Consider the following 16066-nt stretch of genomic DNA (forward strand, 5'->3'; position numbering starts at 1 on the left):
GCTAGGGTTGGAATTACTTATCAATAAAAAACAGCTCACAACATAGAAGAATGCTATAGTAATAAGTAGAAGGGGGCAGGTATCGTAATTAATCTTAATAAAAGGTGCAAACTGAAAGCGCCACAGGCCTACGTGATTTCATCCAGTCATAATGACCACATCGTCGAAAGCTTCTACAAAATGTGGTAAGTGTGGTAAATGTGGCAATGAGTAAACTAAAAAATGAAAACAAGGTACAACGCACTCATGGGTGACTTCACTGCCCAGGTAGGAAAGAAGCTGGCTGGATACCAGGCAGCGGGTGACTATGGCAAAGGCTCTAGGGTGAAATGCTTGAGAAGTGGGTCTTTGACCCCACCATGAGTAGAAGAAACAACCTTGTGCAATGGCGGTCTTTGGCCACAGATGCCTTAAAATCTCCATAAAAATCTGTCATCATCAGGAATAGCAGGGGAAGTTATTAGCACAGTTCGCAAGCAAAGTTATTTACGGATCATGAATACAGCCTTCGGCAAAGGGAAGAACAGCAAGTAGACGCGGAAGAGCCTCAATGGTAAGAGTGAAAATAAAAGACACTTGATACTGTTAGCTCACAGTGGCATCGTGCTGGATGCGGAGGTCCTGCGAAAAGTGCGATGTAGCAAGAATAATATAGGAAGGTCTCGGCTTGGCCTAGACGTGAAGAAGGAACAAAGTAGGTAGGCAGAAGCCTATTGTCATACGAGAGGCATTTTTTCGAACAAAAAGCACGGAAGCTGCTTTGTAGAGGTCAAAACCAGGCAAGTGTTGTTGTGCCTCCTGAATATAATTCTGAAAAAATTTTTCTGCACATCAAGTTCAGTAAAATGTTTACTGGCCCGCACAATGTTTGAAATTGTAGAGGGATTTTGCGGAGGTCGCAGCGGAGCACCAGACAGAGACGACCAGCGTAGCAGGCTTCTAGTTCCGAACTGCGCGTGCCGGGCGTGCGCTCCGAGCACGCGCTGTCGTTCTTTATTTTCTTTTGTCGCGGGAACGCCGATCTCAGCGCCTGCGCTTTATAGCGTCGCCGGGCGCTACAGGGCCCCCCGCCTAGACGGAACGTCGGAATGTACGTGCCGACGGGGCAGAGATGGAGTAGCCACGGCAGGCAAGCAGGCAGCTAGAGTAACAGTGTCCCCACGGGGTCGCTACAAGGTCCGGTAAGTTCAGGTCAGAGGCCGGGAAGAGCAGTCGGGTGGAGTGCGCCGGCTCAGGTGGACGAGCCTGGCTGCTGCGCAAGGGGCGAATGATGCAGAAAGGGGATGGTGATGACAGCGGCAGCCGACATGAAAAGTCACCCAGGAAACGTCGACGGGATGGCCGGAAACAAATATTGACGGCAACTGGTAGGGCTGACAGTGCGCTCGAGGATAGCCTGAAGATACACCGGCGGCCAGTCTTTCGAGCGTTTGCAGTGCGTTGCCCCAGAGGGTGTGGCAGATGGTGCTCGAGGCGGCGAAGCAACTTCAAGGCAGGCGTAGGCGGAGTGAGCAACGGGTGGCTGCCATCTGGCGGGAAAACCATGGCCGACTCGATACTGGTAGCACTAGTTGGAGAAGTAGGGCAGAAGTCCGGCACATGAGCATCGAAAGGAACGGGATGCGCTGGTGCTCCGACCACAGGCAGTGCTGGATGGGGCCCGCCCAAACGCGTCCAAGCCACAAGCAGGCCACCACCTTCGGTGGCTGTGTCGTCTGTCGCGGAGGCAGAGTCACTTGCGAAGCTGGCAGATGCCCAGAGAGCCATGGTAAGCGGTGCGGGTTGCGCATTGTGAGCGACAGGGCTCTGATGGGGCGTGCAGGCGCGTCTCGCGATAGGAAGGACAGATGGGCTCACCGGGAATGGGCATGAGGTGGCGGCCCAGCTAGCGGTGTCAAGCTGCTTTGAAGATGCAAACACCGGCGGGGAGCAAGAAGGGCCCACATCAGTGGACTGGTCGGGCTTGAGAGAAAGCGCTGACACCGGGTCAGGAACCTTTTCAGGCAAAGTGGGGCTGGTGGCAACCGCCATGCCTGTTACTGCTGTCACCGGGTTGGCCTTCTCACCCTGCTCCTGATGACGATTAGTGCTCTGCGGACCTTCTGATGGGCTGGGAGTGTGACAAGCAGGCTTGGTCGTGGTCAAGGGCTCTTTAGCATCAGTGGGCGGCGGCTTCAACCTCACAGCAGAGGCCTGCAGAGCTGTTGGCGGTAGTGACGAGGTAGATGGAGATTTCGGAAGCCCCGGCACGGCTGCTGCCGCAGAGTCGTCCTTGGCTGCAGGAGGCTCTGGCGACAACGCCACTGAAGCGCAAGGAGGCAGAGCCAAAGACGCGGGTCGGATAGTAGTGGGAGCAGGACGCGAGGCGGAGCTCGTGCGGATCCCACCTGGTGTGGCGTCGAGAGAGACAGCCGGGCTGGAGACGCTGGACGGGAGTGGCGGCGATGCGGCGAGGGGCTGCTGAGGCGGGCCGGGTTCTGATGAAGGCTGCGTGGGCGCGAGCGAGGCCGGTGCAGGGCCAGAGGCTGGCGGCGGCGAAAACGGGTCCGCTGCGTCGTAGAGCGGCGGCGGAACGTAGTAGGCGCCGAAGTACGCCAAGACGGCCGCACGCAGCTCATCCATGCTGGAACGCCGCTGGGAAAGAAGGCACGGTTCGCCGGGTCACCACTGTAGAGGGATTTTGCGGAGGTCGCAGCGGAGCACCAGACAGAGACGACCAGCGTAGCAGGCTTCTAGTTCCGAACTGCGCGTGCCGGGCGTGCGCTCCGAGCACGCGCTGTCGTTCTTTATTTTCTTTTGTCGCGGGAACGCCGATCTCAGCGCCTGCGCTTTATAGCGTCGCCGGGCGCTACAAAATGTTTGCCCCCATAGGGTGGAATTCTTTGACTAGATTGTTATAAATTCTTTCATGTCTTATTTATTATCTGTTGGGAAACTAACTGCATTATCATATCCTCTGAGCATTGTAATTATCAGACGCGTGGTGCGTCCTTGATAATTCATCAATAAATCACTTCCACTCCCCCCATTCAAACAAATTCTATACTACGCCGCAAATATAGCATAACAGAGCACAGAAGGTTTCGTTGAAGCCATCGCCTCAAAGATCCGACTACTTGGTTTCAACGCAGTCTGTGTAGGAGGTATTTTGCAGAAAACCAAAATTCCTGGCAAGCCTGTTTATGCAATTCGAAGTCAAAGGGAGAGCAATTTCCATTTTTGAAATGAGTTGGAAATACACACAAAATATTGGAACTGATAGCTATCTCGCCAATAAAATGCGTAATAACAGTATATATCATCGGGCCGCACTAATGAGATAAAAAACAGGTAATACTACAGGGACAAAACGCGTTTAATAGAACAATTCACACCAGAGTAACACCAAAAACAGCACGAAATAATAATGAAAGCAAAACTAAATTTTAATGCAAGTAAACAACCAATAAATTTGGGGATTCGAGGACATTTCCTGGCTCTTAGTGATGTACAATTTACAAGACAGCTTAAAGTGCTTGTGCAATTCTAAGCGATGGACTGATATTGAGACGCTTTGGACGTTAAAACCCCGTAGATGAAACTAAGATTAATCTAAAACTAAACTGTTGAATGTATTAATATTATTCTTTATGAACACACATAGCTCTAATTAGGAATCGACTGAAATGGCAATACTCGATGCTGCTGATATAGCTTGTCAAGCATACAATACTTTTAGCTCCCATTGTCGGCACGCCACGGTTGACATTGGCGCCATACAGGAGTAGAACATGGCGGCAAAATGAAACGAATTTGTGCAAAGCTTCCACTCTCCCTGGCGCTATCTGCTGCACTGCGGCGGAATCAGCGCATGCATCAACAATAGCGTCTTCGTGGGCTTATAGTGCCCAAAACTTTCGCGCGGTGCGAAGGATCCTTTTTTCCCATGCAGCCCCGGAGGCTCAAAATCAGTCCTGGGGACATTCGGTAATCTAGGCGACACAGCCGTATGAGTCGCCATCATTACGTAATCCGCACACAAGTTTCGTGGCGCCGTCTATCAGCACTACCAGTAACCAACTCTGATTTGTTCTTCGATGTGGTGGTCGCGGATGCGGCGACGGCGGCATTCAGCTACAGTGGCCGGGACACTGTAATTCAGCCGTGGAGAATGCCCCAGTGTCCTGTGTGGCACGTGCTGGCACTATCGACTGCTCTTGGCAAGTGGCGAGAGCTAGTGGCGCGGGTGGCCATACACTAAAGCATTAAAGAAAGCCGAATGTGCTGTTGCTCATGAAAAAACACTAAAGTGAAGAAAAGTGGCAGATGAGGGACGCTCCGCAAGACTACTGTGCGCATATGAATATCTATGGGTCGCATAGATTGGGCTACGCCTTTCCTGCAGTGCATTTCATGCTTACATGCTCTATGGACGACGAGATAGTGAATTTTGACGCCAGTATTTGAAGACGCATGGCCTACAACTCCCGATAGCCTTTTCTGTAGACTCGGCGTGGCAACGAACGAAAGTAATGTACGTTTGGCCCCAAGATTCACCCCACTACATAATTTGGCAGTGAAGTGTCGTGCAATGCATCGAATGTAGCACATTGTGGGAAAAATTTGGTTAATAACACCCAATGCCTGAAGTCGTGCCCCTTACATGCCTGTTCAATTTTTTTATTTGTACATACTCGCAGATGAATGCATCGGTGAAAGACGATGCCAAGGTATTGCATTGCGTCAAGCGAACCGTATTAAGGTCATTGCATCTTCTTTGTACATATTTTTTCTTTTTACATCTCGTCACCTTTCTTCTTGTATTGCTTCTTCTTTGTATTTGCATTGATTTAGGCTCAGAAAAATGGTGGAAGCGGCGGTGGAAATGGTCGTAGTAGAGTTGCAAGAGAGCATCTTGAAACCTTTGACCTCAGGACGATGGCAGTACAGGAGGGCGTATTTATAGTAATTTTGATATTTCGTGAACACTAATCCGATGGGTACCAACCGCGAACAAAATCGCCCGTTTTCTGTTCCCGGCTGGCCTAGCAAGAGCGCTCCGTCCCTAGGCACTGCCCGCTTATCGTCGTGTTCTAAGAACCACAAATACGTGCTTTCACGCTGATTCGAAGGTAGTGAATATTCTCTGTACTTTTTACTGATTGTTAATTTATTGCTGCAAGACCACACCGAAACATTAGACAGTCAAGATATTATCGTGCTTTGTATGTCCGAGAGTGATTCAGGCTTGAACAATAACGCACTGTCATTCGTCTACATTAGATCCTTCGAAAATTTAGCGGCTAGGCCCTTACAAAAATGGATATCAACTTTCTTTAGAATTTGTATTAACATTCTATTGACTCTAGTAACCTTGTAGTAACTTTTACATTCTATCAACAATTGTTCATACAACGTTGGTAGAAGTTACTTCTTTGTATGTACCCCTGTCAATAGAAAGTTACTAGAAAATAATTTTTACATTCTATGTACCTTTTTCAATACAAAGTTGGTAGACTGTTACTTCTTTGTATTTACTCCTGTCAATAGAAAGTTACTAGAAAATCTGGGTGCAGTTTGACACGTTGAGAGAAGTAAATGAACAAACTGCATGGTGTTCGAGGTGATTAACACTATCTTGTTCGCGTAATCGTGACGACATCTTACCTGATTACATGGTGGAATCTGTTGCAGCTAGTCAACAATTTCACTATATCGAAAAGCGATCAACATTATTCGCAGCAAATGCGTTTGGAATGTAATCAGGATGTGGGAAAACGTTTTAAAACAGAAGATATATTCCATTTTAATACTTTATGTTCTTTACGGACTGCTGTGAGCAGAAATACTCTAGAAAGTGACAAAACATTTTTGGTCATGCAAATAGATGCCTCAAATCATGTACTGTAGGCGAACACTTCAAATCTATTAAAACAACCTTGAACACGAAACAAACATTACACTCACATTCCCTTAGCCGAACATATTCTATTAACATTCGTTGATAGGAAGTTCATACAATTTCCTTACTGCTTTCTATGTACTGCTGTCAGTAGAAACATACATAGACACCGACAGAACGTTTCATAATGAGAATAAATGCCTAAATTAATTAAGTACTCTAGCCTAACATGTCAATGCAACTAAAGCAACCTTGAACACGAAACAAACATTTGCAGTCACATTTTCTCAGGGCATATTTTATCAACATTTGTTGATAGAAAGTTCATACAATTTTCTTACTGCTTATATACTGCTGTCAATAGAAATATACTACGAACCGAGAAAGCATTTTGGTGATGTGAATAAACAAATAAAAGCCTAAAATAATCAAGTACTGTAGCCGACAACTTCAAAGCGGCAACTTAACTAACCTTGAAGACGAAACAAAAATTTGCAATCACATTCCCATAGCCGAGGACGCTGTGGATTTTTAGAAATTTCAGTTCAATTTTCTCAATACTAGCTTTACTGCTTTCGCATTTTCGAGTGCGGGGAAAAGGGCAAAGTTCATAACAGAACATTTATGCCGAAATACAGAAACGTGTCTTGAATTGAAGACATTTAGTGACAATTTTTGATTGTATGAAGTCTACGAAAAAAGTTACCAGCAAACGAAATAATTTTGGTACAAAGTGAATGAATTCATAGAATACTCAAGTATTATTGCCTCGCACTTCAAGGAAATTAAAAGAACTTTAAGAAAAATAGGAGCTAGTGACATATTGTGTTACATAAGCGCAATGATGACTTCGTTACAGCGAATCAGTTTCGCTGATGGCTCATTCTACACGAAAACAATGCTTTCTGCTGCGTATTCGTCCTTAAATTCTGTACACAGGCAGTCATTAAACAGATTTAACATTTCAGAACTAACAAAGAATTTCAGCAGAGCTGTACAACAACTCTGCCAATTCGAAACACGTTGGTGTTGCTATTGTTGTAATTCTTGAAAGGTCATATTTTAACGTGCAGTTGAACAGTGATGTACCGTACGACGGTGCTAAAACACACTAGCATTAAGAGCGTTTCGCTCTGAGGTTTCAGAGGGATTATTGTTGCGAGCTACAAAAAAATTCAAGTTTAGCATTGCACCGATGTGTTTCCACACTCATTGAATGACACGTTCTCGCTAGCCCAAATGGCGCCCAAATTATATCACCAGCTTCCTGAACCTGCACCGCAAGCACACTTTCCCTGCACACTGCCCGCCATGCAAAAGTGCCCGGTACACTTTATGCCACTCCACGTGGGAGCGCCCAATTTAAACCCTCGCACTACCCTCCTCCTCGAGCGACCAGCAATGGCTGATCGCACGGGACTGAAAAACCCCGCGCGAAAAGGGCCGCACCGCTTCGCGCTCTGAGTAAATTCTGTGTAACGTGTGCAGGCTTACAGCTTCGAGAACTCAAGTTGCTTCGTTCCTCAGCGACTGTACATGCGAAATTTCAGGCAAGGCAATATTAATTTTTATTCATGTTCGGCGGTCGATACTATAAAGAGAAGTATAGAGAAACAAAAGAGGTAACAGTGGCCCGCTGTACTCAACTGCGGTAACAAGCGCTTTGCATGAGGAAGGTGCACGGCAATTGGAGCACTATAAGCCCTCATTCTTGACTTGTTACATTTTTCGCTAGTACTGAGCCACAGAGGAGCTTCCAGTATGGAAAAAGCTAGGGTGAGAGCAGACCCCACTTTGAGCACCGCTAAAGCACAGGCGCAGTGCCTCTGCCGCATCTTCACTTGCATCTCCTTCAACGCAAACACGGTACGAAGCTGTGGCGAGGGAAAACGTGGTGATAGCTGTATTTTCTATCTTCCCGTAATGCAATGACTAAGGAATCCTGGAATAAAGTGTTAGGTTTTAACGTAGTCATACGGAGTAGATGCGCGAAAGCATGTGTTCATTCTTCGCCTTTTCTTACTGCCATCAGCGGACGTGAGGCCGAGCCGAGGACCGCGTAAGGCAGAGGCAAAAAGCAATCAAGGAAGCACACAAAAAGACTACGGTAGCGCGACTGTCGGCGGGGCTCGCTCGAGCAAAGAGCGTGCAAGGTGTCCAATGACGTGATATAAACACACACAAAACAGAGGCGATGCTGCAGCGCAGCCTTGGAAGTTTCGCGCGTCACGCTAGAGCGGCGTGCGAACGCTCGTGTTCCCTAGGTACACACACGTACACTAAATCGCATGAGCCAAGCTGTGTAGAGTACGCTAAGCCACACAATATGCGAAAATAAAAACCGAAACCAGTAGCGTTTGGCAACATCATCATCATTCCTTATTCTGCGACGCAGTTACGGGGAGCTGAGTTATAGCCTTAGAACTAGGCAGACAGTGCAGCCGTGCAGCGGCTGCGGCTTTCCTGGCCCCAGATGCGTCGCCTGTAGCTGCCCGGCATGCTGCCCGGTTTTCCAAGCTTTCGTTCGCAGCGCCGCCAGAAACAGATGGTTGTGAGTAGTCGCATTTTTTCACCGCAATCATTCCAATTTGCTGACTTTGTAATTCAAACAAAATATTTTGTCGTTTAATGCAACAAGTTTGTGGCAAAAAGGGCTTTATCAATTCTTTTTTTAACGCGTGTAAAGTTAGGCGACATTAGCGCCACCTTTCCGTTCGCTGGCGGCGGATTGCGAGTCTCATGTTGGCCGCGCGCTACACTATCTTTTTTAGGACGCTCAAACGACTCTTTGTTGACGGGGTGCGACGGTTGTGTTGTTGTGGGTGCGTTTCTTCAGTTTGTTTGTGTTAAATGTGCGGCCTCGTTAGTGTTGTGGTAGTGTGACTGAACTCGGAAGGTGACAGATGGCTCCAGTGATGCGGAAGACGTTCTTACGCGCACGCAGTGCTCAAAAACTGCTCTGACGTACTGCACGCAACCACGCCGAGAGCGGCCGGCGCCCGATGCCCGATAGAAGAAACGGCTTGCCGTGAACGTTGACAAATGTAAGTACAGAACTGGAAAATGACTTCTGCGATGTGTCGGGGGTATGATTGAGGGCTGCGAATGCATTTGGGTTGGTCTTCACGTCTTGTTCGCAGTGAGGTGCAAAATGCAGGCACCACGCGATCGTTTGCAGAGAGAAGGTGTTCTGACACGCTCGCTTGCCAACTATGCAACTTTTAACCCGCCGCCTCACGCTCTTTGCGTCAGCTCCTCGGCGCAGGAGTTATGTGATAGAATTTGGTTGTACGCCGAGAACTATGGGGTGCTGCTTGATTGGTTATTCCGACTGAACAGGAGCAACGCGTGAAAAGGAGACCATAAGAACGAAAAGTGCTTGTAGCGGCGTGCGTCTTTTGATTCTGCTGCCTGAGTGTTTACTGGATAAGGAGCATTGCCCGTTCTACGTCGCAGTCACATCAAGTGCTGTGTTTCTTGATAGTTCTGGTCAACGAAACGACGATTAAAAATAGCAGAACCATTCCATTGCAGTGCAGCTGAGGTAATCGCACAATGGAAGGTTTGTTGTCATTTTATTTTTTTACGTTCACTACATTTATGTCATTCCCCCATTTTCAGTCTGAAGCGATAAAAGTATAACGTGATTCGCGAATAATAGCTTTAAGAAAAGTATGACAAGCTTTGTAAACCATTTTTTTGCTAACTATTGGAGGCATAGGTAATTAATCATTAGCCTCCACTCATGAACACATTGGACTGAACAGCTAGAGGTTGTAATGGGATGTGCCTTCTGTGATGTTTATGAAAGCATGGCTCTAATGCAACCTTTCTTCAAATGCACCCGCAGTCAAGACCTGTACAGCTGCTCCACCGGTATCATCACGCTACTTTTGCACCAGCTTTCATCTGTCATCGAGCCAATGCTACCTCAACCAGAGGCAAATGACATCAAGACCTGCTGGTTCAGCCTATCAGCCATTGACACTGGATATCAAGCATGTGCCACTTGTAAAAGGATAGGTAGACAAGTGGGTATATTTTCCTTGTCTTTTTTAGCCTGCCAAAAATCTGGTCCAGGCTCCCTCTCTCTTTCGTTTTTTTTTTCTTTTAAAAGAGGACCAAGAGAAAGGGAAAATATGTTGCGGGCATCATGAAAGCACTCCCCTAGTCAAGTGCATTGTGTTATAGTGTGAAATGCTTTTTATAGTTTTTTCCCTCATGCCTCTCGTGCTTGGAAATCTTGACCACAGTATAGACCAAATTAAAACAATTATCTGCTTCATGACCTTTATACAGCAGTCTAAAAGCAGCAAATAAATTTTATAGGTTTACTTCAGCAGTACCTACCTCTTACAAGGTATGGCATGTTTGAAGTGAACCAGTGATGTGATAGGCATGGCCTAACGGGCAATGCATAATTGAATATTGGCGTTCAAGTGGAGCACTCTGCTTTAAAAGCATATTTGTTGCTAGAATCAATAATTGATACCTTACCAGGTTATCCTTGCATTACATGAAACCCTGTAAAGCTTATATTTTAGCTGTACAGAAGAAAGGTGCTTATTCGATGTCATGAGCATTGCTGAGGTTTTCTTTCACACTCCCTTTGTAACAACTGACTGCACTGTACAGTCGAAATGCATTTGGAATTGAGTATTGGTGCATTGTTATTTTTATTCATGCCGACGTTCAGTTACTGATTGCATTACACTAGCTGAGCCTAAGTCAACAAACATTGCTGTGACCTTAACAAGACCCCTCGCTTTACTTGAACCGATGCATTTGATGTTGCCTTTCTCCCGTGCCATCAAGGTTTGTAATAAGCTGTGTAAATAACTTAATTTACTTTCTCGAGGTATTTATTGCTGCAATTAGTGACAGGTAATTTCCTAAAGAACAACCTAAGTGCACATTTTTATCTTCTTTGGAACACTTGTGTGCTTGTTTCCCTTGTATTCTTAACTTAAACAGATATGAGCAGGCCTCAGCACTGGAGGGATGTGCTGCGGGACAAATAAAAAACTACCAGTCCAGCTGCTCCCTTAGGGGCACGTTTCTGAGGCTTTTATCGCTTGTAGTTCTGTGCAGCTTTACTTACAAGTATTGTATCTGACGCAGTGTGTGCCTTAATATTTTGATTCATTTGCTTTAGAGTGTGCCACTCTTGCCCTGACGAACTTGCTCACCTTTGTACTCTTTGTTCATACATTTTCCCCTAACACCTGGTATAGCTCCAAATGATACATTATCTACAGCAACATGTGCATTATATTGCAATGTCTTTGTGCCATCACTTTTGAAAACAAAAGCTGCCTTAATTTTTGTGCAGAGAAATCAGAAACACAAAATAATTTTCATATTTGATGGCCTGCATGTTATCTTCATATGACTGGAATGGCTAAATATCTCTTTGTGGTAGCCTAATTAGGTGTAACACGTTAATGTCAGTTCCTGTGAATATCATTCAGTCTTCGAATGTGGGGGCAGAATTGAACACAACAGCATGTTATAGCTTTTTCTTGTTCAAGGACGCATTACATTTAGTTCTAGTCTTGTGACTGCTGCTTATGCTATTACTCAGCAGCCTTATCAAACTCACTCAGAGTGCTGCATTTTAGTGCACATTTAACTGATTGTTGCTTCTCCGTGTTTGATTCTATTAGAAGTTACTATAACTGTATACTTTGAATGTTTTCTTGTGCAGCTCTCTTGCTGCTGCATTCTGCCATGGAGGAGGCTACCTGTTCGTGCACACGTCTCATCACTAGGACGCTACCTCTTCCGCTGGTGATGCAGACAAGTAACGACAGGGTTAATTGCAGAGGCATGGGAGAGGCCTTTGCCCTGCAGTGGGCATAGTCAGGCTGATGATGATGATTAACAACAAGCAGGCTGCCTGATATTGAGGACAAGTGTCAGGATAGTGCACCAACAATGTCGCTTAAACATTTCTGTGCTGATGCATTTTTATTAAAATCAGCTCATATCTTAATATCTACATCCATGGGGACATTTAGCACATGTTTGGCATCTGTTTGACTTTTAATTCGCTAGTGTTTGCAGCCTTTAATGTTGGTCTTAAGACAGTGTAAGCATTGTTTCACCGTGTGGGATTTTTTAGCTGTTTTGGAGAGATGTGTGTGTATGCATGCAGTTTTTTTCCACGGGTTTGTTATGTGGCTCATGGAACTTTCATGTTATAGAAGAAATTATTTCGTTTCTGTTTTGTACAGGAAAGTGAGCAGTATTTATATGCACCAGGTGTTTCTGGGAAGAATAAGTAGTTTTCAAAAATATGGCTTTTGCTGCATAATATTACCAGTGTTAGCAGACACCAGAAAGCCGGTGAGGTGTATTTAGTAAGCTGGTTAACTAATTTCTGATAATTAACTTTTTAACTAACACAGGTTTGCAACTGGTTGCAGTTAGAGACTTTTAGCCAGTTGTTCGTAGTAGCCATATCAGTTTCTGGAATGTACAAAACATGATTACTTTCGCTGCTGTGGCTCGACAAAATTTGGCTGCATCGTGCGAAAATACATGCGCTTTTGAAAGCACACAGGGAAAGAAACCCCTCCAGTGCATGTAACTGCTACAAATCTCTAATGGCAACTAGACGCCTAACTCTGATATTGAAGGAATCATATTCTTAGCAGTAAGAAACACACACAACACCAAGACACACACACACAGGACACCCGCTAGACTTCAACTATCTTTACTGGACACTTGTACGACATAAATATGTATCACTGAGCACACGCAGGTGCCTCGTCATCCGCAACAGGTCTAACTACGCCCTGCCTTCTCCTCCAAGGCATACGGTTGCGCCGATAAACAATCTCTTTTTCTGCCAACGCCAGGGAGGGAGTGCTTACACATGTCACCCGCCTCTTGAATACGAAAGACTTCGATAATTTCTCTTTCTTTTTTCTCGGCTCCCAGGCCTTTCGTATTCAAGAGGCGGGTGACATGTGTATAAGCACTCCCTCCCTGGCATTGGCAGAAAAAGGGATTGTTTATCTGCGCAACCATATGCCTTGGAGGAGAGGGGAGGGCGTAGTTAGACCTGATGCCGATGACGAGGCACCTGCGTGTGCTCAGTGATACATATTTATGTCGTACAAGTGTCCAGTAAAGATAGTTGAAGTCTAGCGGGTGTCCTGTGTGTGTGTGTCTTGGTGTTGTGTGTGTTCTTACCGCTAAGAGTATGATTCCTTCAAGCCGTTACCAACTAGCCCAACTTAATGTTTTAACGAAGTTTCTGATAGTGAAAAGGTTCATTAATAAAAATTAGCTAACCAGCTTACTATGTAAGACTTCACAAGTTTTCTGGTGCCTGCCAACACTGGTAATACTATGCTGAAAAAGCCATACATTCATCTCAAAATACCTGTTTTTTGAAAATTACTTAGTCTTCCCTGAAACACCTCGTATATATGTAAGAAAAACCTAACGGGATTTAATTGATGACGTTTTGGTTGGAGGGCCAGCCGTTTTCAAGTGTACTACAGCATTTCAAGCACACAGCTTTTGTTTCGAATGCTATACTATACTCGAAAAAGGCTGGTCCTCCAGCCGAAACATCGTGAATTAAAACCTGTTATGTTTTTCAATTGCTGTGTGTCAGTCATTGTTACTCAGAGGGAACTGAGGGGAAGTGTGCCGAAGCCAATATTATGTTCCTCTATTGTTCTCCATAAAATATTTTGATGCATCATGCATGTGTTGTAGCGCGTATGTACATTTGTGCACAATAAATGTAATAATTTGCATTTTGCTTCTATTATTCTTTAAGCAGTCCAGGATAGTGTTCACAAAATGATTTTGAAGTGATAAAACTATGTTGGTAAAAGTGTTGTACTGTGTAGTTAACATACACTTGATGTAGGAATTATACTTTCTTCGTACTTGTGTCTTTTGAATAACGGTGGCCAATTGTCGGAAGACCGTTGATAGGGTGTTGGTATACATTGTCGGTATGTGGTTGATAAGAAGTGTAAAGACTTTCTATGTACTTGAGTCTTTTGGATAACGGTGGCCAATTGTCGGAAGACCGTCAATAGGGCGTTGGTAGACATTGTCGGTACGTGGTTGATAAGAAGTGTAAAGACTTTCTATGTACTTGAGTCTTTTGGATAACGGTGGCCAATTGTCGGAAGACCGTTAATAGGGTGTTGGTAGACATTGTCGGTAAGGGGTCAGTAGGAAGTGTATACAAACTCGATAAGGGGATGATAGGAAGTATAAAGACTTTCTATGTACTTGAGTCTTTTGGATATCGGTGGCCAATTGTCGGAAGACGGTTGATAGGTTGTTACTACAGAGTATAAAGACATTCAAAAGACTTTCTATTCAATGTTGATAGGTTCTATTAACAATTGTCGAAAGACTTTCTAAAGAATGTTACTAAAAATTTTTGTAAGGGGGGGCTGTCGTTCATGAAGATAGGAAACAAAACCATTGTCAATTCACCTTCCTTGCGCAACTCCGAAAGTCACAGTTAGGACTCTGGAATGTTCTTATACTATACTACTTTGCTTTTGTTTCCTAATGGAGAGGCGAGTAATAAACAACTCTAGAGAGACAATATAAATGCAAGATGCTTCCAATTGCTTTGAAGAATCGGAGTCAAAAACGCACGCAAACGCCTTTTTTGGGCCGTGGAATATTACTTTGCAAATCTGGTTTTCATGAGGAGAACGGTATTACGCTTAGAAAAGGGTGAACGTCAGTAGTTGTGGACTTACCTTGTAGGGCCCACGACGCCCTTATGGCTCGGCTCAATAGGCTGCACGGGCCAAGCAAACGTCATCCGGCTTCTTTCTGGCATGTACGGGTGCTTCCGAGAACAATAGAACCGGGCAAGTCCGGTGAGTTCTTCGCCGCCAGCGCGGGGAGCATGCATGATGTCTGGCCAGCGGCTAGATAATGGCCCAACGTGCAGCGCACAGAGGAGAGGAGTGGAGGGGAGCTTCCTGCGAACTTCTTAGTTACGGTGGCGCGGACCAGCCGCCCACGAAATGCTCACTGCTTTTGTTCGGCGGGAGCAGAGTCCTTCCCGGCTTCTTCACTGCGGGCTACTGGCAGCATGACAGCAGTACCTGGCCTGAGTGGCTGCCACAGTGGCGGCCATATCATTTCCGTGGTGTGGAGGCTCGACTGTCGTCGCAGTTTGTTGAAGAGTATTGTTTCATCCGAACATACCTTCAAGCACCCGTCCCTCCCTGGCGGAGCTCGGAAGTTACTGAGTTCTGCTAGTTTAAGCGCGGCTCTTTTACATTGACTGCGGTGGAAGCGCATTTGTTTTCGTTTATGCTAAGGCGAAAGCCTTTATTGGCTCACACTGTCATCCGTTAACAAAGCGTGTCACACACGTTTAACTCTGGAACTAAAAAAAATGGAAGAATAGCAATGGTTGCTTCCCACGGAGGAGGAAAAAATGAACCTAGAAGCCATGTTTGATGACTGTAAATTAATTAGTGAATTACTTATAGGCCAAAATGTTGAAATGGTGTCGAGAGAGCACGGACGTCGATATAGCTACGGGAACGGTGTGATGTCAAATCCATCGGAAGTTGTCACGGCATAGGGAAAATTGTCACAGAATGGTCGGAAAAACGTCGCATTTGTGTAAATTAAATAAAAAAATGTGCAATTAAGCGTAAATAACACGTAAGATCCCCGAAAGATGTATAACTTGGGTATCGATATAGCCACGGGAGCGGTGTGACGCCACATCCACCGGAAGTCGTCACAGCATAGTGTCCTCGGCTTACGCCTCTCAACACTTTAGGTGCCAAAGTGTCCTCGCAATGTTTTGTGTTGTTTCGCTAGTCCATAACAAACGGCGTTTTCTCTTGGTAGTTGTGTGCCTTCGTAGGGCGACACCTGTGCTCGCGAACCCCCTACGGGGATGGCAGTGCCAGCCCGACTGCATCCGATGCTGAAAAGACGACGCGAGCCGCGCGGCAGTGCCATACTAGTTTACATTTATGCCTGCGCGGCCACACATTCAGCTCTTCGGTTACCTCGCCGAAAAAGCGGCTGTCATTCAGGCTGTCATGATGGCGGCCCTGAGCTACTAGCCACCGCCTACGGCCGAGGCATGCCTTGAACCTTCGTGCGCATGGTCGCGCGGTCGTGTGCACGCTTGAGCAACCCCGTTCCCGGTACCTCGGA

The 16066-nt window shown here is 45.8% G+C and overlaps 1 long non-coding RNA gene across 1 annotated transcript; it reads left to right on the forward strand.

The window, feature by feature from the left end:
• Positions 1-8146: 8146 nt before the first annotated feature.
• On the forward strand, positions 8147-12821 carry LOC149343894 (uncharacterized). The gene is made up of 3 exons (XR_016283157.1): positions 8147-8925; positions 9732-9912; positions 11589-12821. It is a non-coding gene; the product is annotated as an uncharacterized LOC149343894 (long non-coding RNA).
• Positions 12822-16066: the final 3245 nt, after the last annotated feature.

This window comes from Amblyomma mixtum, chromosome 5, assembly GCF_055824585.1.
Source record: "Amblyomma mixtum isolate Tamu chromosome 5, ASM5582458v1, whole genome shotgun sequence".
Classification (NCBI taxonomy): domain Eukaryota; kingdom Metazoa; phylum Arthropoda; class Arachnida; order Ixodida; family Ixodidae; genus Amblyomma; species Amblyomma mixtum.